The 26,245-nt window shown below is 48.3% G+C and overlaps 1 pseudogene across 1 annotated transcript in view; it reads right to left on the reverse strand.

Moving 5' to 3' along the window:
• The window catches only part of LOC111179682 (large ribosomal subunit protein eL33 pseudogene), a 482,236-nt pseudogene that overhangs the window by 11,027 nt on the left and 444,964 nt on the right, over positions 1-26,245 (reverse strand). The window lies entirely within an intron of this gene.

The following is a 26,245-nucleotide window of genomic DNA, read 5'->3' on the forward strand; positions in this document are numbered from 1 at the left end:
GCGCACAGGCTTAGCTGCTCCGCGGCATATGGGATCTTCCCGGACCAGGGCTCGAACCCATGTCCCCTGCATTGGCAGGTGGATTCTCAACCACTGCGCCACCAGGGAAGCCCTCTTCATTCCATTCTTACGATCCATCACGTCAACCATCCTCTGGGTTCTTGCTCCTCAGTGCCTCTGTTACATGCCCCAGAAGAACCCAACCATGGGTCATACCAAACATCTGCCCCTGGTGCTGCCCCGCTGGGCCCCTCCTCACCCTGGAGGTCATGACCCAGCCACACCCTATCCTGGTCCCCATCCCAGCTGTGGCATCAACACACCTTGGTTCCCAGGCCAACTCCCTCCATCACTCTAAGGAGAGGTGCTCCACTGTTCTCAAGTCCCACAGCACAGCACCTGGCTTCCTACCTCCAAATGGTAATAGACGGATTAGGTATAAACTCCCTCAATGTTTTGTTTCACTGCCCACAAATTTATTTATTTATTTATTTAGAGTCAATTTTGTTTATTTATTTTTGGCTGTGTTGGGTCTTCATTGCTGTGCGCGGGCTTTCTCTAGCTGCGGTGAGCGGGGGCTTCTCTTCATTGCAGTGCGCGGGGCTTCTCAGTGCGGTGGCTTCTCTTGTTGCAGAGCACGGGCTCTGGGCACGCGGGCTTCAGTAGTTGTGGCTCGCAGGCACTAGAGCGCAGGCTCGGTAGTTGTGGCGCATAGGCTTAGTTGCTCCGCGGCATGTGGGATCTTCCCGGACCAGGGCTCGAACCCGTGTCCCCTGCATTGGCAGGTGGATTCTTAACCACTGGGCCACCAGGGAAGTCCTGCCCACAGATTTAGAAGCCCCCGCGTCTCTTTTTACCGTGTCCTCCTCCTTGAGGTAAGATGTCCCTGCTTCCACTTTCCTCTGTACCAAGCATCACTCGGGAGTCTTGCCCATCAGTTTTCACTTCTGTATTCTGTGCTTCCAGGCTTCCCCTCACTAAAGACCCCTCCCCTCAGCATATAAATATGCCCAGGCTTCCCAAACCTTAAAAAGAGAAGAAAAATCTCCCTCATCCCTCTCTCCCCCTCCAGCCCCTTCATACAGACAAGCTCCTCCAAAGAGCTGTCCACACTCCTTGCTACTTCACCTTCGCTGGCTCTGCAGTCTGGCTTCCTGAGAAATTACTCTAAGAAGGTCAATAACAAACATGGAGTTGCACTTGACCCCCTTCTCTTCTTCCCTTCTCCCATCCAGTAATTTAAAGTTTGATCAACTCTGACCCTACCCACATAATAGCTTTTACATCTTTCCCAGCTCTCCAGCCCACTAGCAGGGGTGCGTTCTGGATTTCCAAATTTGTCCAAAGATATTTAATTCATACACATCGCCATCCAGCCTCTACTCCAAGCTAAGAGGGAATGTAGGAATGTTACTCTCCTGACTCACCATTCTAAACCGGTTCCCACTGCCTCTAGGGGTAAAATCTGCTCTCCTATGCGTGGTGTACAAGGACGATCTGGCAGCAGTGAACATGGCCTTCATGAGGGCTAACTGAAGGATGGTGACCGGGAATTTAAATGGACATGAGCTCCCCTCCGTCAGGGCACATATTCATTTCCCTCTTTTGAAAACAATGCTCTTAGTAGGAGCGAAAAGTTTTTTTAAACTTTCAGAGGAAATTCATCAAATGTGGCCCAAATTGGAATACATTTATAGCGTAACGGAAATGTCCTTTTCAGGAACAAATTTTATGTGGTTATTTCTTGAGATGGCTCTCCTACTACAGAAGGCACCACTTAACAGAATATGCTGTAAGAGGCAACTTTCTTAAGAACTGGATGTTATCTTGTGTGATATTTGCAAGTCCAGGACCAAAGGGTCCTTCTCCCTGCCCACTGCATGCCAATGCTCAGCCCTCAGACTCCAGCCCTCTGACCTAGATAGATGCGGCAGCCATCACCGTGCTCCTTTCCAGAGGAGACCCTGAAATCCTACAAGGAAAGGGATTTTCCTTGGGTCCCATGTCCAGTGTCTGTAGCAGAATTGGGACCGAAAGCTGGTCTCTTGCCGCTGTGGTGTGGGGTGTCGCCCATAGGACCCCAGGGTCCACACGGTCTAATATGAGAAGCCCCTTAGGAGCTGGGTCTGATGTATGTCAGCACAGAGGCTGTGATGGGTACGAAGACGTCTGGACCACTGGCAACCACACAGATGTGTGATGAAGAAATGGTGGAGGAGCCTCTAGAAGGAGGAGTAGGGATGGATGTCCCCAGCACAGGGAGTTCAGGATAAAGGAGGAAGCAGGACGCACTCAGCCCCCAGGCTCAGCCCCACAGGAAATGGCTCTGCACTCCTTGCTCTGACTTAACAAGCACTGAATTCCTCTCTGAGAAAGTGTTTTCACCAGAGCATGTGGTCCCGCCCTAGAATACCAAGCAGAAGACAGTCAGATAACCACTCTGATTTCTTACCCCACCATCTTTCTACTGAGCCAGTTAATAATTCCACATCAGTCCAGGTCTCTGGTGGCCCAACCAGCTCCATGCTAAATGACTCGCAACATCCAAGCCAACGCACAGTGCCCTGACATTGTTGGCACAGCCTGCAGCCCAGCATGGATCCACCTACCTTGCCAACACACACACACACACACACACACACACTTTGCCTGATACGCTTCCCCCAGTCGTGGTCTCAGAGTCAGTGAATGACCAGATTCTCCACGCAGTCACTCAACCTCATGTTGAGGAATCAACTTCAGTCCTGCTTCCCAAGCAGCCCAGAGAGTCAAGTTTGTCCAAACCCCATGAGCTGTCCCCCTGTCCCCAGTCCCCACCCTGCCCACCTGGGTCCAGGACCTCCTCATCACTCGCCTGGATCACGTCTCCCCGATCCTCCCCAACCCCCATCTGCCCCTCCTCATAACCACTGCAGGCCTTTGGAGAGGCCTCTCTAAGACAAACTATAACCACAGAACTCCTCTGCTTAACCTCCTTCAGTTCCATTGTCCACAGTAAATCCCAGGCCCCCCGTTATTTACAACCCTGAATCCCAACCCTTCAGCATGCTAACCACCGAAGGCCAATCATTCATTAATTCATCGACTCGACAAACATTCATTGAGTATCTATTCCATGACGGGCACTGTTCTAGGCACTTGGGATAAATCAGAAACAATGACTCCTGCCTCCATGGAGCTTACACTCTAGGTGATAGAGAAAACATAAGTAATAATCATAATAAATGTGTAAATTACTGTGTAATTTAGGAGGTGGTAAGTGCTGTGGGAAAAAGAAGATGGAGGATGAAGAAAGGAAGTCTAGAGTGCGGGAGGGGTGACAAGTATCAATTGGGTGGTCAGGATCGCCCTAGCTGAGAAAAGGACATTGAAGCAAAGACTTGAAGCAGGTGAGGTTGTGAGTCTCAAGGATATCCAGAGGAAGACCAGGCCAGGCGGTGGGAAGAGCCAGTGCAAAGGCCCTGAGATGTGTTGGGGAAACAGCACAGAGGCCAGTGTGGGCAAAAGAAATTGAACAAGAGGGAGAGGAGGGGGAGACGCCATCAGAGACGATAAGGAGGCCAGACTAGCTCCTCTGTCAGTCCCTGCCCTGCACCTCACGAGTCTTTTCTCTGAAATGTCACTGTCGCAATTCCCCGAGCAAACTGGGTGCTCTCGTGCGTCAGTGCTGTGACTGTGTTCTGGTGCCATACTTGACTGACCACCAACCCTCCTGACCGCCCTCCCAGAGCTCTGACAAGCCCATTTCCTCTGCTCCTATTTTCCTTGATCATAAAGGCAATAGAGCACGAAACACACTGAAATGCAATTACCCAACTCCCTGTCTACATAACCCCCTGGACTGAGCTCTTTCAGGATAGGAATCCTAACATCCCTTTCCTCTCGGTTTCCCTAGGAAGCACCTCGTGGCTGGCTACAGAGCGGATGGACGGAGAGAGTCCGCAGCAGAAGGGTAGGAGAAAGGTAAGTTGGAAAATACTGCTTTGCCTGAAAATTGAGATTATCTTGGTCAAATACACACTTAAACTCAGTTTCCCAAGATAAATATGACAATCTTGGCTCTACCTGCCTTCCAGAGTTATTTTGGGAGTCAAAAAGAGAATGGATAGGACACGCCTTACAGAGTGAGACTAACCAAGTGCGGAGGGCCGTCATTATCGTTCCTGGTGTTATGCAGATGTGTTTGCAAAACGGAGCAAGGGGAGCCTGACTCCCTGTGGAGAAGAGCCCTCCGGGTGATGTATGAGGAGGGTCCTTCTACTGACCCATTCACGCTTCTGTCCAGCCAGGTCCAGGCGGCCGGACTGTCTGAGCCACACCTGCCGTGGGAATACCAAAGACCCCCTCCCAACTCAATGCCACCCCCTCAAATTGTCAAAAAGGCATCGTGTGATAAATAGAGCTCCCACATGCCACAAGGCAAGTGTTTAAATCTTTCATAAGATAGTCAATGGCCTTTATAAACCCTCAGACAAGAATTACACTGTGTCTGAGGTGGGGCTGAAAGTCAATGGGAAATTGATCCTGCCTAGCTAGTGCTGTTTCAAGAAGACTGGCTGGCTGCCTTTCGGGACCAAACATGCCTTCTCCCGTGTGCCCCCAGGGCCCGGCCCGTCACACGCTGAGAATACTGAGCTACTGGGGCCCATTTCTGGCCAGAGGCCCAGGCAGCTGTAAGCTCCTACCACAGGAGGACCCCAGAGGGCAGCAAGTAGCACCAGGGATGGTTATGAAGCGTGTTCACCTTCCCAGGAATGGATGCCAGGACCACTCTGATGCCACTGCCTGCACCCTAAGTGCGAAGCCGAAGGGTGATAAACGGCCATTGATCTGGCAGCAACCATCAGGGTCAAGGGACACCTACAATCACCCTTCTCTGCTAATGACCCCATTAGCCACTGGATCAAATACCGTTGGAGTCTGTGACAATGCTGTGGTTATTTCTCTGCCAAAAGCCATCAGCCTGACCCATACTGCCTGCCAGGGGATGCCAAAGTGGGTAGCAAAGACCCCCTGTTTGGGATTAGGGGATCCCAAGGGCCCTGGGATGCCCACTCTGGATGGCTCCTACGTCAGGCGAGTGGATAGACTTGGGCAGGTAAGTCAAACAGCCCCCACCCGGAGAGGTGGTGGGGAGCAGTAGAAAAAGCGCCCACTTTGGAGTCAGGCCGACCTGGAGTGTGAAACCTGGTTTGGCTACTTCCTAACCAGGTGACCTCACAGAAAGCTTGACCCGCCCCAGGGGCCACCTGCTTCGTGCGAAACCTGGGGATGGTGGCGATTCTGCCTCAGCGAGCGGCCGTGACGATGAACTGCGACAGCACAGGCTGCGTGCAGGGCACAGAGCAGGCACTCAATGGCTCTCAGCTCTGCTCATCAGCCAGGAACCCAGAACTGAGAAAGCAGGAAGAGCCTTCTCCCGGAAGCAGACAGCCCGGCATCAAGCAATGACCATGGCAACTCAGCCTCAAGCGCTGACCTGGAGCCAGGTACTGAAGCCAGTGCTTGCCTTGCATCTCCATCCTTCCTTGTCCCAATTTTACCAGTAAGAACACTGGACCCCAAGGAGTTTCAAGAGGTCAATTCAGGGACTTCCCTGGTGGTCCAGTGGTAAAGAATCCGCCTTACAATGCAGGGGACTCGGGTTCGATGCCTGATCAGGGGCCTAAGATCCCACATGCCGTGGGGCAACTAGGCCTGCGCGCCACAACTACTGAGCCCGCGAGCCTCAGCGAGAGAGCCCGCATGCCGCAAACTATAGAGCCCACCCACTCTGGAGCCCTCGCGCCACAACTAGAAAGAAGACCGTGTGCTGCAAGGAAGAGCCCACCCGCACCCCCCAACGAAAGGTCCCGCATGCCTCAATGAAGATCCCGTGTGCCACAAGACCCGACACAGCCAAAAAATAATGTTTTTAATTTTAAAAATATTTTTAATTTAAACAATTTTTTTAATTAAAACATTTTTTAAATTTAATTTAAAAAATTTTTAACCAAAAAATATTTTTTAATTAAAAAAAAAAGAGGTCAATCCATCCAACAAGAACAAACACTAAGGTTAGGTTTATTGCAGGCCTATCCACGCCAGACACCCTCCAAAGGACCAAGCTACCAGGATGAGCAAGACAGACGCTGCTCCAAGGTCAGGCTTAGGGCAAAGCCTAGACTAAAATCAAGACCTCCTGCTGTCAAGGGCTGGACCCTTCTCTGTCCTCTGCCATTTGTCCCAGTAGGAAGCACTCCTCAGAGAATCATTTCCAGCCACCTCTAAGTGTCCTTTAAATTCCTCCAGACTCCACAGCTTGTTTTACAGATGAGGTCGTGTTTCCCAAGGCTTCAAAGTGAGTGGGGAAAGGAGCTGAAATCTTGAAATGAGACATAGAATTTCAGGTCAGGGTTGCTTCCTTCACGGGCTGCTCGTTTTCTGGAATACTGCACTTTATCCGCCCCCAACCCAACCCCACCACCCAGCCAGATCTGTAGGAATCCAGCAACCCACCACGTGCCATGGACCATGGGAGGTAGGTGGGCGGTGAGGGTCTCTGTGCCCCTGAACTATTCAGAAAGATCTGCATAGCCCACTAGGGAGGCTGCCCCATCAGGCCAGATAAAGGCTTGGAAGGGAGCAGCACGCCAGCATCTCTGCTCCTCTTTTTGGTTAAGTAATACCATTGGTACTAGATGGTCAGGTGTCTTTGAACTGAAAGGAGCTTTATTTGAAAACCCTTCAGGAGGCCAGAGAAACAGTCTTTTCCACATCAGCAATCTACCCAAGGCAGGCTTGGCAAAGAAGAACAAATATCACGGGCTGCTAAAGAGGGGTGGGAGGCGGGAGCAGTGTGGTGGTGGGATTGTTAAGGATGAGGTCAGGCAGAAGAGGACAGCGAAGAAGAGCCTCCCTGTTGTCAGACAGTCACAAATAAACACTTGCCAGCAGCTGGAAACTTAGCTCTTAAACCCTGCCAAGTGACAAATGCCTGGTACGGCCAGAAAGGTTATGTTGCCTGACGGGATGACACAGCAGATTCAGGCCAAGAGCCACTTAGATGTTCACATAAGCACATGGTGCGAGAGGCCTGGAGCTCAGCCTCAGTCCTTCCTATCCGGAAAATGGGCATAAAGCAAAGACCCAAGTGCTTAGAGGTAATGTTTCCATGCTGCCATAAAATTGAAAAGCCCAGCATACATACTTCTTCTTATTTATCATACGAGTATTGAGCACCAACTACATACCAGCACCATGCCAGGTGCTGGGGACTCAGCTATGCATGGGACAGGCTTCCTCCCTGCCTTCGTGGAATTTGAAATTTATCATGGAAAACAAACTTGGAAGGATGCAATTATAAGAGGAATGGTGGTGGGGGCCTGTTGTGCCCGTGAGGCCAAGAGAGGAGGTGATAGGGATTCTGGAGATGGCAGTGGAGCATCTGAGGGACTGGAGAAGTGAGCAGCCTGGCAAGGAGATTGCTGTCAAATGATTCAGAAAATGAATAACGATAACTGGTATGTATATATGCAGGTATGCATACACACATACAGAGGGAGAGTAAGAGCAAGAGAGAGAAAGAAAGGCCGACTGGTGGAACAAATTAGGTAGAAATGTTAAAGATTTAGGGCTCTAATGAAGTTTGAAATTATTTTTTTGAAGAATATAAGAACATGTGCTATATTAATTCTATCTTGCAAATTACAAAATTATACTCATATGGTATGACACCCATATTATATACACAACCCACCATGCATGCATACATATGTGAAGAATATAAAGGAAATACACAAATATGTTTCTCACGGTTATCTCTGGATGGTCAAATTATGGGAAAATTTTATCTATTTTTAATGTTTCTCCATACGATTCAAAATTTCTTCCATGAACATATACTGTCCAATGCTTTACAACTGGAACCTAGAATGATGCTACATGGTGGTCCTGTTCATTGGGCAGGCCTCCCGCATCTGTGTAATGCAGCTTATGGTCTCTCCCTCAGAGCATCATTAAAACTCAAAAGACACTTAGGATATAGACATGCTTTTTAACCTGTGAAGTGCTTACACGTGAGAGGTAATATGAATACACAGGTAAAGAAATCATCAACGCTCTTATAATTAATTAATAACTACCAGTCACTGGGGCAAGTCCTTTACCATCTTTAACTTATTCAATTCTCAAAACCATTACAAGTATACCCATTTTACAGATGAGGAAACTAATGCACAGAAATGCTAAGGATCATTTGTCTAAAGTCATCCCTAAACGTGATGGAATCAGGGTTCATACTTGGGGCTGACCATAAAACACATGACCAGTTCACCTCTACCACCACGATGATGTCTGTCTTCCCTCTGGGGAGGGCCGGTCCCCTAATCCTGAGTTGCCCTCCAGCCAGAACAAATGGACTCTATTCTGAAGCATTTCGGTCTCAGTGACAGTTGCTTCCCCAGGCTTTTCCCCACCAAGAAGATGACTTCTGGACACCTCTTTTCTTGCCCTCTCTGGCTTCCAGCTTTCCTCTCCAGCTCTAACAGTGCCCTTTAGTAAATGTCCCTCCGCCTCACGGCTGCTCTTGGCAGTCACGATGACCCACAATTAACCAAATAAAACTAATGAGGTGGAGGAGGAAATACCCTAGTGAGAGCACCCCTGAGCCTGGCATTCCACTCTGATGACTCTTGAGACAAGGCCACTTGGAGGAAGTCCAGTTGGGTCTGAGGAAGCCAGCTATGTGAGTAGTCACTTCTTCCAGAACCAGCAACATGCAGTTTCCCCAGGGATCGCTAATGAAGTCGCTTTCTAACTTTTTTTTTAATGTGTTTTTAATTAAAAACACACACAAAAAAACAAAAAAACCTTCGGAGACTGCACATGAAATGAAAAAGACAATCATTTCCACCTATTAAAGTTACCTCATTTCCTCCAGAATGAGATCTTCCCTTTGACTTTTGCAATTAGGGTCATAGTGTGAACGCTCAAAGTACATGAAAAAGATTCATACGTTTTCTGAAATGAAGAATTCTAGTGTGACTGTCTCAGCTAAGCCTCAGTGTTTTGATTCTGTGGTCTCTTTTGTTGAAATTGAGGTGAGAGGCAAACAAAAATACCCCGAGAATTAGGATCAGATCACGTCAGTGCTGCTAGGACGTGAAAGGCAACAGAATCCGACAAGGTCATTTGCAAAAAGAGAAGCCGAGTCCTGTACAGCTGATGCATCTCATTCATTGTCACACAGCCATTTTGTGGCCCAGCTGGGACTTAAAGTCCTTAACCCTGAGTAATCAGAATTCAGAATACCTCAGCCTAAAATCACTTACATAGTAGAATTTGCAGCCACTAGATTATAAGCTCAGTGAGGGCAGGTCTGTGCATCCTCCAAAGCACTTAGCCTATAGTTGGCACTTGTAGGTATCTAGTAGGCATTTTTTAGGCAAAGAAACTAATGATTTCCAATATTTAGCGGAATTCTAAAAACATCTATAAAATATCTATTTTAAAACATTTTTATTCACATTTAAAACAAATTTCTATACGGTCAAGCCCAGACAGGTCCTGTGTAAGTATTTACTAAACAAAAGATGACTAGTGCTGTGATAATTAATCAGTTGGCATTGACTAAAGCTCTGAATGAAATGAAGCATGAACCTTTTGAAAAAGCAATTGAAAACCATCACACATGCCATGAATCATCTCTTGAATGCACATTTATTCAATCAGAATTCATAACTTTGATATTTTATCTAACAGGTTTGTTACCCTTTCGAGCCTCTATTGGTGGATTAAAAAGACAGATGTTTCCGGAGTTAAATTGGAGGAGGGATGGGGGAGGAAGAAACCAGCCAGACATCAATTAAAGAGAGCAGGCAGCAAAACGCCATTACCCAATGTTTGGGTTTTTTCTATCACCTTGAGATGAAATTCAAAAAAACCTGTGCAAGTGAATAGGCACGGAAACAGGATGCTATACTAAGGTTTCTGGGGTCTGCCTGATAGCAGGCAGATGCTGTCATAGTTCAAGAGGAAGAGATCAGGGACTTCCCTGGTGGCGCAATGGATAGGACTCCACGCTCCCAGTGCAAGGGGCCCAGGTTCAGTCCCTGGTCGGGGGACTAGATCCCACATGCATGTCACAACTAAGAGTATACATGCCACAACTAAGAAGACTGCCGGCTGCAACTAAGGGGCCACGTACCACAACTAAGGAGCCTGCCTGCTGCAACTAAGACCTGGCACAACCAAATAAATAAATAAAAATTAAAAAAAAAAAAAGAGGCAGAGATCAGTTTGGGGGCTGCAGATTTGATTGGCATTAAGAGAAGCTTCAGTCAAACAAGAGTCAGACTAATGCCAAACCTTATTTTTACTTCCGGAGGGTGTCAGAGGGCTGGAGGGGAATCAGAATCCTCTCCCATTTTCAGGCTCTTCAAAGGCACCTGCTCCTCTTACTTGAAGCAAATATATATCACATCAATGTCACATCCAACGACTATTGTCCCAGGCATCTCTTTGGGTGATTAAATGAAAGTGGATTGTGAAGCGTGTGAAGATGTTTAGCTCTTTTGACTGCTGGCGGCAGTAAATTGGCGGATCAAGGTGACATGGTCCCCCATGGCTCACAATTGCAACACTTCTTAGAGTCTCATATTCATAAAAGCAGACCTGGAATCCTTACAGGCAGCCCTCTTGTGCTGAAAGTAAAGGAGAACTTCCCTTTTAACTGCTTTGACACAATGTGGCCATTCTCCTCTAAAGCCTTTCAAGCCCACCCTTTTGCCAGCCAGAATCATGGTCCAGCTGCTGACTGGCATTCCCCTGGAATGTTCTGGCACTTCCCTTGCACAGAACAACACACATCTAAATAATTACTTTTCTCCATTGTAATCTGATGAGATTCCTGTAACCGCGGCGGTAGAGCAATCCCAAGAGTGAACTTGAACATGGACACCTTTAGAGGAAAATAACCATCTCAGTCATACACGGTAGCAGTGGCTTCTCCCCTTCATCTATGTTAAACAAAGGACATTCAATTCCAAAACCAAAGTAGAAGAAAATGTCCACGATTTGAGTAAGGCAAAAAATTGCCAATGCATACAACGAACACAGGATGCCAAGCTCTCTTATATCTTTCTTTTTAAGAAAACTGGAAACTAGGTGTTCTACGGGACACAGGGAGCCCACAATTGAGATCAACTCCTTGTGCTCAGATGGCATTGGGGCTGGGGAGGAGCCACAAGTGACAACGACATTTCTCCAGCTCAGTGGTTCTCCAACTGAAGTGTGCATCACAACCACCTGGAGGGCTTGATAAACCGCAGACTGCTGGGCCCCACTCGCAGAGCTTCTGACTCAGGAGATCTGGGGTGGGTCCCAAGAATTTGTTTCTAACAAGTTCCTGGGGGATGCTGATGTTGCTCATCCAGGCACTACAGTTTGAGAACCATGGCTCTGAGCAAGCCTCACTGGCAAAATCATGCTACTTTCTACAAGGCAAGACAGATGAGATGGACCAAGCCCTCCAGTCTATGTTCTCATCTTGTTTGGGGGCCTCCAAATAAACAGTTTTGCTGTACAGTTGACCCTTGAGCAACATGGGTTTAAACTGCATGGACCCACTTATACGCGGATTTTTTCAATAGCGAATACTACAGTACTACACGACGATCCTTGGTTGGTTGATTCTACAGATTCGGAACCCCAGATACAGAGGAACTGCGTACAGAGGGCCGACTATGAGTTATATATGGATTTTGGACTATGTGGACAGTTGGTGCCCCTGACCCCGGTGTCATTCAAAGGTCAACTACATATTTTTTTTTACTTCTCCTTTGTTATTTGCAGTAATATACCAGCCCTTGAGTTTATTAATATCTGCAGTAAGACAGAGATTCATCCTCATGGCATTGCTCTTCCTAGAATCACTAACCTAGGAGAGGGAAAGGCACTCAGAGGTCCCCCAGACTCACCACAGCACTGGGGCCCACAGGAAACCAAGATCAGAGAGGCTGAGACACTTGCCTGAAGCCACAAAGCAGTGACGGACTAAAACCCAGGGTTGTTGACACCAAACTCAAGTCCTTCCCTCTAACTCAGCCCAACCACATCCCTGACGTCTCTGTTTAAAAACACGTGGCTGGGCTTCCCTGGTGGCGCAGTGGTTGGGAATCCGCCTGCCAATGCAGGGGACACGGGTTCAAGCCCTGGTCCAGGAAGATCCCACATGCCGCGGAGCAACTAAGCCCGTGCACCACAACTACTGAGCCTGCGCTCTAGAGCCCGCGAGCCACAACTACTGAAGGCCGCGCACCTACAGGCCATGCTCGGCAACAAGAGAAGCCAACGCAATGAGAAGCCTGCACACCGCAAGGAAGACCCAACACAGCCAAAAATAAATAAATTTATAAAAAAAAATAAAAACACGTGGCTGATTCCAGCAGAGGATTTTCCACTTACCAGACTGTGCCTTCCTGGACCAGTGGTTCTCAACCCTGGTTGGCTGCACTTTAGAATCCTCTGGGGAGCTAAAAAAAACCATAACGGCAGGCCCCCCTTCAGAGATTTTGATTCAGCTGCTCTGGGATGGAGCCCAGGCACGGAGTGTCTTTATAGCTCCCCTGGTAATTTTAACGTGTACTTGAGCTTGAGAACTGCTACCTAGACCGTGCGATTCTCAAAGGCAGAATATCTGCTCCCCACACACATCTTCTCAAATGTGCAGGCATGTGAATGGACACCCCCGCTTTCAGTAACGAGACCCTAGGAGATTCTTAGTAAACACATGAAACCCCAGGCCAGCACCTGCTACATCACCTGGAAACACATTAGAGATGTATAACCCTCAGCTCTCATCCCAGAGGAAGTGATTCGGAGACCATGGAGGCGGGGCCCAGCTATCAGTGTTTTAGCAAGCCCGCCAGAATCGTGGATGCTGCTGACATAAGTGACCACTGAGGACTTCTAGAGGAGAGGAATTAAAAACTGGATGGAAAAATTGAGTTAGAAACATAAAACTAAAATTAGAGTCTATTTGAGAACAATGACACGTTGCCCAGAAAGGTGGTGGTGGGTAATGATTGTGGTAGGAGTTCAAGGCATGTGGGGATGGGGGGAGTCTAGCTCCACTGGAACAGATGCTATGTGAAGGGAGGGGTGGAGACAAGGATGGAGAAGTCACTGGGCCCCTGAAGGCAGACATGGGGATGCGGGTTACCCGCTTGTCTAAGAGAAGGGGGTGGGGACAGGAACCACTGCACAGGAGGGCAGAGGCCATCACCAAGCGTGCAGGGCACGGCAGTTCCCTTGATTGTCACGAGAATGCTGCAGGTGAAACACTGCAGGTAAGTGAAGCAGGCAACCAACATGGGATCTTGGGGAACATATGGACTTAGATACCCCCCAAATCCTGGCTTTGTGGCATACTAGACATGAGTCCTTGAGCAAAGGACTGAAGTTCTCTGGACTCCAAGCTCATCGTCTCGGAGATGAGCACAATAGCTACTTAGCAAGGCCGCTATCAAGTTATAGGGTATGGAAGCAGCTAGCACAGTGCGTGGAAAGTGGGCCTTGCTCCAACATGATAGCTGGATTTAGTGTTTCAGATGAGGAAGCATGGCCCAAACTCACCGTCCTTACCGTAAAGGCAACTAGAGAGGTGAATAACTCACTCAATCACAAGGGAGGAAGTGGCCCTTTCTGCGGGGAAAGCACAGGTGGAGGGTGTTTTGTCTCAGCATCCTTCCTGGACCTGGGTGTGGAGTTCCCAGGCCAGCCCACAAAACTCACTTTCTCCTGGGTTCTCCTTGAGTCCACATCCACACCCTGAGAGAAGGCAGCCACTGGCAAGGAGAGATGGGGACACTGCACCCTCTCTGTAGTCCATGTGGCTTTAACCAGGCCCAGGGCCCCCACCCTGCTGAGGTGGGAGAGTCAGAAGGTCAGTGCGCTGTCGCCAGCCCGCTGTTTCCCCAGCCTCCGCCTCCAGCAATGCTGAACTCAGGGTGGCCCGCAGGAACTCCAACCAAGCGAGATGTTTTTTGGAGTATTGTTTGAAAAATATATACAAAATAAAAGAACTCCACCTAAAGAAATTAACTTGAAAGCACATGGAAGCCGCCAAAATCTCTCTGCCTTCATTTCCGAACTGAAAGGGCACAGGCTGCCTTTGAAAAAGAGTGCACGCGGCAGGTGTGTGCACGTTTCAGTGAAATGTGAATACAGTCTTGGCTCCACCATCTCCTGATCACGTCCCTTGGGAAAGGAGCATTTAGGGAGTGTGTTCCATGCACGAGGCACAGGGAGAGCCGCTTTCCCATACTCCAGTATCATTTTTTATTCAATCATTCATAAGTGGCCATTGTGCGCCAAGCCTTGTCCTAAAAACTGAGGAACAAAGATGAAGAATTGGGGGAGGGGGGTTACTCCATCCAGCCCTCAAGGGGGTTACAGACTAGGCTGCTGGAGACCACTGCTCTCACTGAATCTCCACAACAACCCTATTAGGTGGGCATTGCCATCTTCCCCCATTTTTCCCCCAGATAAGAACAAGTCCCTTCCCATCTTTCAACCCTCAGGAGTCCCATCAGTAAAACAAATGACTTGATGAAGTAAACTCTAGGGTCCCCTCTGTCTCCATTTATGCCCCCAATTGGGTCAAACCCTGGCTTTCAAAGCTCATACACAGTTGACCCTTGAATGACAGTTTGAACTGCACAGGTCCACTTATATGCAGATTTTTTTCCAATAGTAAATACTACAGTACTACACAATCCACAGTTGGTTGAATCCAAGGATACAGAGGAGCCGCGGATACGGAGGGTTAACTGTGAGCTATAGGCAGATTTTTGGCTGTGAGGAGGTTTTGCACCGCTAACCCCCGAGTTGTTTAAGGGTCAACTGTCTGCACATTCATAACCCTTTTTAAAAAAAAATATTTACTTGTTATTTTGGTTGCACCAGGTCTTAGTTGTGGTGGGCGGGCTCCTTTGTTGCAGCACGCAGCCTCCTTAGCTGTGGCATGTGAACCCTTAGTTGCGGCATACATGTGGGATCTAGTTCCCTGACCAGGGATCGAACCCAGGCTCCCTGCATTGGGAGTGCAGAGTCTTTATCCACTGCACCACCAGGGAAGTCCCCACAACCCTTTGGATGTTAAAGCCAATTAATCCAATTCTGTCATTTGAGACCCAGAAAGGGGAAGGGAATTGCCCGGGGTCACACAGCAAAACTGACATGATACAGACTTGAAGGCTAAGTTTCTTAATGCTTAAGGCTTCCCATTATTAAAGAGACATGTACACACACCTAAACACCTAGAATAGTGTCATTTGTCATAGTTCTTTTTTACTGCTAAGAAAAGAAGTGCTAGAGGAAGAATGGACACCATCCTCCATCCATACTCCAGTCCGCCCAGCCCAGCTTGGGTGCTAAGGGTGCTTTCTGGTTTGAGGAGGGACTGGGGGAACCTCTGGAAAGCTTCACTCAGCTAACAGGAATCTCAGCCCTCCCCAAGGGAGGTTCACTGGGGTTCACTGAAGTCTAAGAGAGAAAGCTGCCTCTTTCATTCCCCAGCCACAGACAGGGAAGGCGTAAAAAAAATGCTGTAAATCAGCCACCACATAATCATGCACTTTTAGAGTTTGCTTGTAATTAGTCTACATTCATGGTGCTGTGTGGGTAGAGAAATCTGCACCCAAGGAAACTCTAAAAACCAACATGTTTGTTTGGAGTGGCTGATCTACAGGAGCCATATGCCAAGTGACAGACAGCTGAGATCCTTCCTCATGAGCATGCTGAGAGAGCCTAAGGCTGTATACATATACATACACACACCTTGATACAACCTTTCCTGCCTCCCCCAGGCTCACACTACCTCATCTGGCTCTAGTTTAACCCTTTTCCATTTGCTAAGGTTTCCCCTCAAGAAAGCAAATTTTTTATCAACATGGCTGATTTCTCAGCGATAGTCGGTAACATCCATCAGTATGTTGACTGCTGACGTGTACTGAGTCTCTATTTCACACCAGGAATTATGCCAGACGTTTACCCATATTCAGTCCTCCCTGCAGCCCTATGAAGGAGTTGTTCTACTACCTGAACTACCTACGACTTATGCTGGGGCCAAAGGCTAGTGGATCAGAACTGTTCTGCTAAGACTGGGTTCAGAGAACCATCTTCTTTTGTGCTGTAATAATAATAACTTGTAGCTTCCAACTTATGTGCATATTAGATATCTCATTTCAGCCATGTGAAAACTCAAACTTTGACTTTATAAATCTAGTGATTGCACAGAAATCTCCTGCATTCCTATACACTAATGATGAAAAATTTGACAGAGAAATTAAGGAAACACTCCCATTTACCACTGCAACAAAAAGAGTAAAATACCTAGGAATAAACCTACCTAAGGAGACAAAAGACCTGTATGCAGAAAACTGTAAGACACTGGTGAAAGAAATTAAAGATGATACAAACAGATGGAGAGATATACCATGTTCTCGGATTGGAAGAATCAACACTGTGAAAATGACTATACTACCCAAAGCAATCTACAGATTCAATGCAATCCCTATCAAACTACCAATGGCACTTTTCACTGAACTAGAATAAAAAGTTTCACAATTTGTATGGAAACATAAAAGAGCCCAAATAGCCAAAGCAATCTTGAGAAAAAAAACCAGAGCTGGAGGAATCAGGCTCCCGGACTTCAGACTATACTACAAACCTACAGTAATCAAGACAGTATGGTACTGGCACAAAAACAGAAGTATAGATCAATGGAACAGGATAGAAAGCCCAGAGATAAACCCACGCACATATGGTCACCTTATTTTTAATAAAAGAGTCAAGAAAATACAATGGAGAAAAGACAGTCTCTTCAATAAGTGGTGCTGGGAAAACTGGACAGCTACATGTAAAAGAATGAAATTAGAACACTCCCTAACACCATACATAAAAATAAACTCAAAATGGATTAAAGACCTAAATGTAAGGCCAGACACTATAAAACTCTTAGAGGAAAACATAGGCAGAACACAGCAAGATCCTTTATGACCTCCCTCCTAGAGAAATGGAAATAAAAACAAAAATAAACAACTTGTACCTAACGAAACTTAAAAGCTTTTTCACAGCAAAGGAAAACTTAAACAAGATGAAAAGACAACCCTCAGAGTGGGAGAAAATATTTGCAAACAAAGCAACTGACAAAGGATTAATCTCCAAAATTTACAAGCAGCTCATGCAGCTCAACATCAAAAAAACAAACAACCCAATCCAAAAATGAGCAGAAGACCTAAACAGACATTTCTCCAAAGAAGATATACAGATTGCCAACAAGCACATAAAAGGATGTTCAACATCACTAATCATTAGAGAAATGAAAATCAAAACTACAATGAGGTATCACCTCACACCAGTCAGAATAACCATCATCAAAAAGTCTACACAGAATAAATGCTGGAGAGGGTGTGGAGAAAAGGGAACACTCTTGCACTGTTGGTGGGAATGTAAATTGATACAGCCACTATGGAGAACAGTATGGAGGTTCCTTAAAAAACTAAAAATAGAACTACCATATGACCCTGCAATCCCACTACTGGGCATACACCCTGAGAAAACCATAATTCGAAAAGAGTCATGTATCACAATGTTCATTGCAGCTCTATTTACAACAGCCAGGACATGGAAGCAACCTAAGTGTCCATCGACAGATGAATGGATAAAGAAGATGTGGCACATATATACAATGGAATATTACTCAGCCACAAAATGAAACGAAATTGAGTTATTTGTAGTGAGGTGGATGGACCTAGAGTCTGTCATACAGAGTGAAGTAAGTCAGAAAGAGAAAAACAAATACCATATGCTAACACATATATATGGAATCTAAAAACAAAAGAAAAAAAAGGTCATGAAGAACCTAGGGGCAGGATGGGAATAAAGACGCAGACGTAGAATGGACTTGAGGACACGAGGAGGGGGAAGGGTAAGCTGCGACGAAGTGAGAGAGTGGCATGGACATATAGACACTACCAAATGTAAAACAGATAGCTAGTGGGAAGCAGCCGCATAGCACAGGGAGATCAGCTCGGTGCTTTGTGACCACCTAGAGGGGTGGGATAGGGAGGGTGGGAGAGACACACAAGAGGGAGGAGATACGGGGGTATATGTATATGTATAGCTGATTCAGTTTGTTATAAAGCAGAAACTAACACACCACTGTAAAGCAATTATACTCCAATAAAGATGTTTAAAAAAAATCTAGTGATTTTGGCCTCGTGTTGACAAAATCGATATGCTACATCCTCTAGGAAAAATCAGAAACAATGTTAATCTGACCTGACTGAATTTCCACGTATGAGAAATCCCAAACTGTCCTCCTCTCCTTCCTGGAAGGTCTCAGCAGAGCACGTAGGGTGAGAGCTCTGGAAGCATCACTGAAGTACAAGTCTCATGTATGTACAGGAGAAGGGGGCAGGTTCCCCTACCTGAAGGGACATTATTTACCTGATCAGCCTTCTCAGGGTGTCAACTCTCTTCCTTCAGATCTCGTTCCATAGATCTATTTAGCCAGACCCAGAAAGACCCTAGGCGCCTAGGACATTATGCAAACAGCAGAAGGGATGAACTCACATTTTGTGATAACCTACACATGTATATTAGACTTTTAGCTTAAATCTGAATGTATCCCCTGCAACTAAAAATGGCTCCCCAGCCTACCACAGTGCATGTCTGTTGTCTGTTATTTACCACCATAGCTGATTCATTTTCCTATCTCCACTGCCTGCCCCCGATTTCTGGCAAAAGGTACACAGTCAAGAAATATTTGCTGGTTGACTCAATGAATCAAACCTAATAATTGTTAAGTTTTATATCTGTTTTGTAGGTTCTACTTTGTTGGGGTTTTGCCTCTCCACTATGGTCTAAGACAGTAATTCTCAATTCTGGCATCAAAATCATAGTCAGAAGCTTATATGATGAGTGGGGATGCTCAGTCTGGGTGTTTATCGATCGATACGGCAGAATCAGCCAGGGAGCTCTGAAAATGTACTGATACCTGGAGCCAAGCTTCAGACGGTCCGGATTGGCAATAGCCTAAAGACTTCTCAGGTGATTCTTACATGCAGGTAGAAGGGGGGAAATTCTAGAGCAGTGGTTCTTTAAAGTGTGGTTCCTCAGAAGAATGGCCTCAGCATCACCTGGGTACTTGCTAGGAATGTGACTACTTGGGCCTCCTTCCAGATTTACCAAAAAACAAACCCTGTGGGTGTGCATTTGGTTTCTTTTTTTCAACAAGCCCTCCAGGTGAGTCTGGTGCGCCAGGATGTGAGAACCTCCACACCTTAGCAATAGAGCCCAGATGCTGGTTCCCTGTGACTCCAGACCCCAGCGTGGGGAGATGGGGTAAGATTCCCCGCTTCCGCTCAGAGCCTGAGATATAGAATGTATCGCTCAGGACTGCAGCAGCCGTGGGAGCTCCAGTGCATCTGTCACTGTTCTCCATTTCTAAAAATTGCTATATCTGCACATGCACGAGCTCACAAAAACGTCTTTGCTACAGGTTGAGAGCTTTATACACACTGTCACGTGCCTGATTCTTCCCAACTTGCTCTGACCAGTGCCATCGCGTGCTCACCAGGGTAGGCGGACGGACATCCCAGCTTCTGCCGCCTCCTGAGCCAGTCAGGACATCCCGTGCAGCCTCCATCATCTCCCGCTGTCTCTCTGGGCAGCTCCTTCATCCTCAGGGTCCTGCCTCTTCATTCATTCTCTTCATTCATAGTCTGCTCCTCCCCCCATCCCCCCCTCCGCCCACAGTCTCAGGCTCATGTAGCTGTATTTGGAACTTTCCAAAGGCCAGCCCTTCCACCCCCAAAGGGACGAAGTCCCACCTGCTGAGCCTCAGGCAGAAGTCCCAGGACAGCTCAACAACTTGCAGTAGAGACAACGGGGTGAGGGGCTGGGGGGCCCCCTCCAAAAACCCAAATGGAAAAGCAGTGCCAAAACGAGAGGAGTGAACAGTAATTCAGCGATCTGGTGAGAAGGAAGAAACGGGGTTTCGGTGTCAGACAGACCTGCTGCCATTCCAGGCTCCCCTCTGATGAGCTGAATGACCTAATCACATTCGGTATCTGAAGTGCAGTTCGCTCATCTGTACAAATGGAGAAAAGTACCATCAGCCTACTAGGGGAAGTACCCAGTGATCTGTGAAAACATTTGATGGCATGTCGTCGTTTCCCCAGGCTGGTGCAAAAATGTTTATCAGGGAAGGAGGGCGGAAGGGTGGCCGCTCCCTGGCATAAATGGAAGAGCGCACGCATTGCTCCATCCAGCTCTTGGGATCTCGTTCCGAATCCAGTGGGGCCAGCCAGGGAGAACGCAAGCATGATACACACTTAACACACTTCCCATATGACCGGGAAGTCTTTTCAAGACCTTGTGCTTGGGGGAGCTCCCAAGCCAGTGATGGAAGCCCTTGGGCTGGGAAAAGGTAAAGAGAAGACAGAGAGGAAGCGGACAGGAAGAGAAAGGACCAAAAGATGGCATGACAAGGGTAGTCAAAGCCTAACAACGTAACAGCTGACATCTGTCCAGCACTGCTCATTCACCCTCCAAAGAGCCTCATGAGGAGGTTTCTATGACACGAACCAAGGCAAATGAAACCTGACCAAGGATGCACAGCACGCAGGAAGGTCTGCATACGATTTTGCGATGGTGGCGCTGGTCCCACACTGGATGGTTCTCTGGTCAGTATCTCTCACCCCAATGCAAGGCCCTCAGTGCTGGGTTCCTGTGAGCCAAAGGACAGTGGTAACACCCAGCCCCGCTGTGTTGTTACGAGGATTACGCGCATCCATTGACTTGCAGAACTGAACTCAAACCCTGAAACCTAGCAAAGCCCGGTCAGCGCTGGTTGCCATAAGGCATATGAGGATGACGTGGAGGTGCTGGGATGTTTCCGTCCCCCTGCGAAGCCTCAACAGCCAGCCAGACCTGGCCCCTGACTGGCATTCAGGAAGCGTGCTTGGTTGAAGGCACGCACCTGAAAGCGGGTCTGAAGATCTGCGGGGCCCTGAGTCAGCCCCAGCCTTCCCCACTCGGGGGCCCCGAGTTCCATCGCTGTCTGGCCAGCCTCGCGGAACACAGCTGACATCCCGGCCGCTGGCAGGACCAATGTTAATGCCCTCATCTCATGTGTGCAGGTGTGTCCTCCCTCTGCCTGGCCCCTTCCTGCAGCCCTGCCTTCAGGGAAATGTTTTCCTCTCAATCAGGAATCAAACAGCTTCTTACTACGATGGAGCCTTGAGATCACAGCACAGAGGCAGAATCACCCTTCAGGGGCCCCACGGGAGGGTCATACTCCTCTCCCCACCCGCCACTAGGAACACCCACGGACTCACAGCTGGCCGAGATGATTGACTGTCAATCCTCTCCTGAAAAAGAGGTAATAACGGCTCCCTGGCCAGGTGTTGTGAGGAGTTAGTGAGCAGGGCTATGGAGGCTCGCCACCCTTCTCCTTCCTTTAACCACACAACCGTCTGCACAGACACAGTTTCACGTGGTTACTGTACCTTCTTACCCAGTCAGCTACCTCTTCGCATTTGCTTCCCAGATTCCCTCTCCACCCCGGTCTGTACCTTGGGATGCTGGCCTGTCTGAACGACATCACTCGAGTCCGTCCCGTGGGAGGTGCCAACAAGAGATCGAGTGTGGAAGGAGAGCAGGGTAAGGATATGACTCCCGGCTCACTCTTCCAGCTGCGCTCCGGTCCTGAAAGCCTCAGCTCGCATCCTGGCTCTCATCTACAGCGACAGCTGCCTCTAGCTTCTGGTGAACCCTCTCTCCCCTCCCTATTCAGATCTGGGATGGTACAGACTCTCCAATGTCGCCCCAAAGTGCTTCCCCACCCCTTGCTGATTTTCCCTTAACCCTCCCCGGACTGTCATTAAGTAGTCCACTTATCGACCACTCCTCAATTCCCCCACTTGAGAGCACCGTCTGTCTCCTTTGGGGACCCTGACCAATGGCCCAGGCTCCTCTTTGGGTTCCGAATGTCCGCCAACATTTGAAGCACATCCTTGAAGGCTCACCCTTTCCAAGAAATCTCCCAGATCAGCCTTAAAGTATTTCTCTGGGCTGACTTTCCACCCACCATTTAGCCTGTGTCATCCTCTCCCTCTTGTTTCCAGACTGCAATCCATCCCCAAGACTGACCACCAGGCCAGGGAAGATACAGGCTCTCCCTAACCCCCTCCTCACTTCCCTCAACAGCTAGCACAAGCCTTATATTCTCGGAAGAGTTTTAAGAGACCAATAAACATACCCTCCCTAGCTCACACCCAGGAAACATCGCTTCAGTACTTCTGTTTTAAATACCAACGATTTTTCACACTGACCTTTTCTCAGTCCATGACTCACAGGAAGGTCTGGCCTGGGGAAGGGCCTGTCGTGGTCTCTCTCACCCCATGGTCCTCAGGGGAATGCTTTCAGAGAAGCACAGAAGATTTAGCCTCAATTAAGATCATCTGTCCCCATCCCCTCATTTTTGCTGATGGGAAAGTGGAGACCAGAGTGCTTAAGGGATTTCTCAAAAGCCACAGGTGAGCTTGTAGATGGAGACCGACCAGCCCACTGCCTTCAAGGGGCAACGGCCACCCGGTCTTTTATGGAGAACCTCACATATCTTGGTGCTTCTTTGATGAAGGTGCCCAGAAATGTGCTCTGGGATTTTAGGAAGCTGGAAGAATAACAAGCGGCAGCTTCCCAGAGGGTCTGCTGTCTGCCAAGTTTCAAGGGCGAGGAGTAAAGACGTTAAGTGCACACAGAGCCGGGACTAGGGTGAGGCGAGTGAGGCACCAGCCTCGGGTGCAAAGTTTAAAAGGGGCCAAAACACTCAGTAATCAAGAGAAATACTATCTTAATGCGATATTTCTTAAAATCAAACTTAATGCCAAAAGATCCATGACCAACAAACTATCACGGTTTTAAATAAAGATGGGATCTGCTCCTGCACTGGCACGAGCCTGCCTCACTCGCCTCACCCTAATCCTGCCACCGGTTCCAATAAAGCTTTATGTACAAAAAGGGGTGGCCAGTTTGCCAATTTGAGTTTTTAAAATATTACATTAAAATGTTACGTATCTTAATTCCTGAGGTTTTCTGGTCTCTCCTTAAATTTGGGGCCCAAGGCAAGTGCCTCACTCTCTTTACCGCAGACTTGCTGTGAGTCATTTGAAATATGCAAAAATAAAGCAAACACTGTTCTACTGAGGACTGGAGTACAAACCTATGTGATTTTTTTTTTTTTTTTGGCGGTACACGGTCCTCTCACTGTTGTGGCCTCTCCCATCGTGGAGCACAGGCTCCGGAAGCGCAGGCTCAGCGGCCATGGCTCACGGGCCCAGCCGCTCCGCGGCATGTAGGATCTTCCCGGACCGGGGCACGAACCTGTGTCCCCTGCATCGGCAAGCGGACTCTCAACCACTGCGCCACCAGGGAAGGCCAAACCTATGTGATTTTCAAGTCGACAGACAGCGAAACCATTTTGTGCTTTGGGCAATACCATCAGACTCCTGGAGGTCTGAGATCACTCTCCCTGGATTTAGGGGTACAGGTATACACCCCGTTTTTCAAAAGTTTGCTTTACACCGCTTCACTTTTACAGAAGACCTACATTAGTACCTGGTTTTGCTAACTGAAAGAAATCCGAAGAGGATTTCTGCTTTTAGGAAAAAGGGTATTTCTTCTTTCGCTTTATGCCATTTCGGTTGACAAAAGGTTTCATAGAAAAGGGTGGCTTTCAGATTGCAACGGAAATGTGCACTTCGTGGAAACCGAGCTGGACAAGGGTTGCCCCGTAAATCAGGTGAATTGTTTTGCTCCACTTTGGAGACGAGGAAGCTGATGGTGAGGGAGGTTCAGTGAATTGCCACGTGTCACCGTTTGAACAGAAGATGGAACCCAGGCAAACTGCCGGCCAGGTAGCCGAGTAAAGAAACCCTTGCATCTGAACCCCCTTCTCAGTGTTACTAAAAAGAAACAAGTGAGTGACCTAAATACGCCTTAGCCGACTTGTCAACCCACTTCTCACCCCAAGGGCGCTGAGCGCTGAGAGAACAGGTTAGGCATCATAATTGTTACTTGGATCAGAAGTTCCAGGGGGTTGGTAGCTATCAAACAGCATCACAGTTATAGGCAGCAGCCACACTGAGGAAGTACACACAGCCCCACAGAGGTCCCAGACCTGATCTAATTATGCCCCAAAGGTGGCAACCTAAAACCGAAGGTTCTTTTTGTTTTTTGTTTTTTTTGCAGTACGCGGGCCTCTCACTGTTGGGGCCTCTACCGTTGCGGAGCACAGGCTCCACACGCGCAGGCTCAGCGGCCATGGCTCACGGGCCCAGCCTCTCCGCGGCATGTGGGATCTTCCCGGACCGGGGCACGAACCCGTGTCCCCTGCATCGGCAGGCGGACTCTCAACCACTGCGCCACCAGGGAAGCCCTAAAACCGAAGGTTGGTGGCCCAGCATCATCGGCATCAAATACGTCACCCGCCATCCTCCCTCTGCCGCCCCGTCTCCGGAATGATTATTCCCCTCCCGCAAACTCTGCCAACTTGCATGAGTTTCAAGACTGAGTTCACACATCTACCCTTTGCGGAAAGCTTCCTGACACCTCTCCTGCATGTGTTCATTCATGAGCTCGTTCATCCCTCCCACAAATAATCGTGAACTGATTTGGCTCAGTGCGGCGTGAGGCTCTGAGGACACAGCGGGGAATGAAGAGACGTTGTCTGAACATCCTCAAGCTCACGGCCTACTGTTCCCAGGGAACCTGGCGACTCCCCCCCTCTCGCGACAGGATGGTTTCACACTGAACGCCACTGGTCTGATTCCATGTTATTCTCTCCAGCTTGCATGGAGCTCCTCAGAGCTGTGTCCTCTCCATCTCCAAATCTCCAGGGCATAGCACGTCCTTGCCCAGAATAAAATAAAATAAAATGTGAGTGAGTGAGAGACCAGATTGGTGTTTATCTTGCTTTGATATTTCAGGCTGTCTATCTGATCACTGTGCCCACGAGCCACGCCCCCTGGCCATTTCTGTCTTTGCCCGAATGCCCACTTGGGGTCCACGGGGCACAGAGCTGTCTTTCCATCCAAGAGTGTCAGCATCATTGGCCTGCGGCAGGAATTTTCTCCATAGCTCCAATCAGCGCCCATTCTTGAGCCAACTACCCAACAGGCTGTTGAAGGATTTCAAAGGCAGCGAGACTAATGGAATGTTTTTGATTGGAAAGTGGGGAAAGAGCTCTCAGGATCCACTCTCGTTAATTACATGGAACAAATACCTCCTTAAGTAGAGCCAGGGAAGCCTGTTTTTGTCTTTGCTCACAGCCCTCCTTCCTGCCCGCTGCTCAGCACAGAGGGGGAAAAAGCCAACACCGGCTCAAGGAATAAGCAAAAGACCCACTAGTCCACCTGCCTGGGACAGTGGGATTATGCCTGACTCTGTAGCATCAATTTCTAATTTATTCTCCTGGTCCCAGATTCCTCTTATAAACCTGTACACTGTGTTCATCTCGAAATCCCAATGTGTTTCTGAATTATGGATCAGCTCAGGAGCGGCCATGCCTCCCCAGTGGGCCCCCAGCCAAGTACCGGGGAGCTTCAAGCCTGAACAGCCACTGACCTCACAGGGGAGGCCCAAGGGGATGCAGGCCCAGATCATCACACAGGGCACAGCATATGTTCCTGTTCCTTTCCCTGTGTGAGCCAGACCTTCCTCCTCTTCAGGCCTCCCTGCCTCCAGTCCAGTCCAGACAATTTCCCTTCCACTGAGAAGGCTTTGCCTGGCACATCCATGCCCCGCCCTTATTCCACAGAATGACCTTGGTATTGGAGGCCTTCCCCAGTCCCACTCCCCCTGCCAAAACAGCTGTGTATCTGAACGTTCCCCATACTGAAATCTCTGCATAGATTCAAGGACCTCTGCAGGCAGACCTGTCTCTTTCCCAACACAACCCTCATCCACCCCCTGGGCCCACACCCACTTACACGCACATAGTTTATCTCTCATTTAGATTTCTCTAACATCTGCTGAATGCCTACTGTGTGCCAGGGGAAGGGAATGAAGAGCTTCACTGAGCACCTATCACATGCCAGGTCTTTATTTAGTCTCCTTGCATCTTGAATCTCATTTTATCCAGTTGTGTAGACATTATTATTACTCCCAGTTATTATAATTATACAGTTAAAATAAA

The sequence above is a fragment of the Delphinapterus leucas genome, chromosome 20 (genome assembly GCF_059928025.1).
Source record: "Delphinapterus leucas isolate spDelLeu-1000000601 "Yukka" chromosome 20, BTC_Dleu_Yukka2, whole genome shotgun sequence".
Lineage (NCBI taxonomy): Eukaryota > Metazoa > Chordata > Mammalia > Artiodactyla > Monodontidae > Delphinapterus > Delphinapterus leucas.